General features: G+C 34.0%; 1 long non-coding RNA gene across 1 annotated transcript; it reads left to right on the top strand.

Annotated features, from left to right (window-relative positions):
- Positions 1–1,675: 1,675 nt before the first annotated feature.
- On the top strand, positions 1,676–2,912 carry LOC138900488 (uncharacterized). Its single transcript, XR_011411540.1, has 2 exons — positions 1,676–2,109; positions 2,352–2,912. It is a non-coding gene; the product is annotated as an uncharacterized lncRNA (long non-coding RNA).

Genomic DNA, 2,912 nt, shown 5'->3' with positions numbered 1-2,912 from the left:
TCGATAGTTCTCCCTGCACATTTACTTATGAGACTACGAGGCGGTTTCTCGGGAGTTCTCCCTGCACATTTACTTTTGAAACTACGAGGCGGTTCCTCGGGAGTTCTCCCTGCATATTTACTTTTGAGACTACGAGGCAGTACCTCGAGAGTTCTCCCTGTATATTTACTTTTGGGACAACGAAACGGTATCTCGGGAGCGCCCATGTTGCTATATCATTGTGCGGTGTTGTTATTGCCTTGTGAATATTTGTTGTTATCTTCTCCATTTTACTTTATTTTTTATTTATAGCATCTGCCTTATTATTATATCCAGTAGGGCCCGGATCTGACCTCGTCACTACTCTACCGAGGTTAGGCTTGGCACTTACTGGGTACCATTGTGGTGTACTCATGCTATTATTCTGCACATGTTTTGTATACAGATCAAGGTACTTCTTATCAGCCCCGCTACTAGATGAGAGTGCTTGCTGTTGTACGGAGATTTCAAGGTATATCTGTCGTGTCCGCAGACCTCGGAGGCCCCCTCTTTTCTCTCCTATGTCATCTACTTTCCGTATTTCTTTTATTAGACTCTGGTGTATAGAGATTCTAATTTTCTTCTGTAGCTTGTGACTTATGATGTTTCGGGTTTTGGGAAGACTGTGTATTTATAGAATATTGGTTATTGTACATGCCGAGCGACATTGTTACTAGTTACTCAGTTATCCACTGATGTTAGTTGCCAAGTTTTGCTTTTGTTTTGTTATTTTTCGCAATTTGTTAGACTTACCTAGTCGTAGAAACTAGGTGCCGTCACAACGTTATATAGAGAGAGTTTGGGTCGTGACAATTTATCTCCAACTTAGGTGGAAGAAATGAGATTAGAATACTAATATTTGAACTGATCAACTTGTAATTGTCATTCTATAGTGCAATACAATACAAGGACTGTCCTACTTTGACGGCTCATGGATAATATATTAAAAGCCCCTTGGTTGAATATAATTGTGTAATTGTAGGGAATTACATGTACAGATTTGAGGTGTCTCGTTACTCTGACAGACTACGAGCTATGCTAATCATCAGTGGCGGATTCAGGATTTTATGCAACCGGATTCAATCGAAAACAACTATAACTAATATAAGCTTATTTAATTTAACAAATATTTGCTTATTTTATTTAGTTCTAACAAATTTTTGCTTATTTTAATTTAAAAAATTTAAATTTAGCTTATTTAAAATTTTGTTATACTTTAACCAAAAAATAATATTTGACCAATCAAAAAATTATTAACTCTAAGAAATTTGAGATTATAAAATATTTTCTAGTTTTATAAGTAACAAATTATTAGTTATAAAAGAAGGCAATAAGAAAAGAGTTACAAATTAAACTAAATCAATACCAAAATTATAAATAAATAAGAGAGCTTATACAGTAGTGTAATTAATATTTAATTAAAAAGCAATGAAAAAGTTTCAACATAAATTAAATTAAATTAACAAATAATATATAATTTCAACAAATATACTTGCAAGGCTTAGCAAATTTTATGAAGGAGAGCTAAAATTACCTTTTGAAGTAAAGTAAACTTCAGTATAAGTTTTATTTGAGTTTAAATAAAGAAAACAAACTTATCTACTGCACTCGTCAGTCTTGTTCTGAAGCTCATCATGTGTGTACATGGACGTTTGCCCTCAGACGAAGTTCCAACTGCAGTTGGCGAGAGCTCAACAGAGTCATTCAATGCCAGCGGCATTGGCTGTAAAGTTTTTTCTTTATGGAGTTTACCATAAAGAAAATTCAGAAATCAGCAGATTTGTACATTCCTTTCCTGAACAACACACTTTTGACCTCTAGATCATTCTGGTAACGAGGGGAGGGTATTTGTTCTCTGTAGAACTAGTTCATTGTTAGAATTCTTCCTCAGTTATCACTGGCCCTGGTGCTTATGTAATGCTTCTAAATGTATGGAATATTACCTGCATTTTGTCTTGGTAGTTCAGGTCATTGTCATTGTCATTGTTTCTTTCCTCAGTACATGCGTATTTGTTATTTCTTGGCCACAGGTGAAGTCAAAGATAATTGAACTGTCCAATTGGAAGCAACAGTAATCTAGATTCTGATTGGGTAAGCCTTTTCTTACTTGCATGTACTCTAGAACAGTGATTCATGTTAATGAACTGAATTCTTTAGGAGTCTTATCTTTTTCGTCCATTCTTATATTCTAAAAGAACGTTATTCCTAATTAAAATCTTAACTTCTAGCTTATTCAATTTTTTTTTATGCTCCAACCATAAGCTTCTTTCTGCTGTCTGCATTCCGCTTTCTCCTCGAAAAGTAAAAAGATGCATATTCTTTTAATATTGTAGGGCAAGAAACGGATCGAAGTTCCTGTTTCATGTTTCTAGTATATTAACTCCCAATGGAAACTCTTAATATGGTAATGCAGAATTACATAAAATATCATTATAATATGTCGTGGTGCTGCTGACAATTGGAATGTGTATTTGAAGTATGTACTCTGCTCGTCCGTTTGTAGATTGATGCAGATATGCCGCAGATTTTTTAATCACGCAGCTGATATTGATTGTTGCTGAGTTAATGACTTAATTCCATTTATAACCTCAATAAAATTGAATGAGATTGTATGTGGGACCAAAAGTGGTTTGGCATATAAAGTTTGCCTTTTAGTTGTGGTTATAAATAAAGATGTACTAAATCTTTATATGGTTTCAGAAGCAGTTGTATCCTAGTCCTTAATATATGGCCTTTCAATTGGTGTTAGGAAAAAACAAGATATTTAGTGTTGTTGACCAGATTTCAGTTGCTTGAGACTGTTAATAGCTTGTTTGGATGGTTGTTAAATAACGTTTCATAATATATCGTATTGTATTGTTTTGGTGAATACAATGTTTGGATAGATTGTATTA

This window comes from Nicotiana tomentosiformis, chromosome 10, assembly GCF_000390325.3.
Source record: "Nicotiana tomentosiformis chromosome 10, ASM39032v3, whole genome shotgun sequence".
Taxonomy (NCBI): Eukaryota; Viridiplantae; Streptophyta; class Magnoliopsida; order Solanales; family Solanaceae; genus Nicotiana; species Nicotiana tomentosiformis.
Note: the sequence above shows the minus strand (reverse complement) of the source record. Positions and strands in the feature narration are given on the sequence as shown.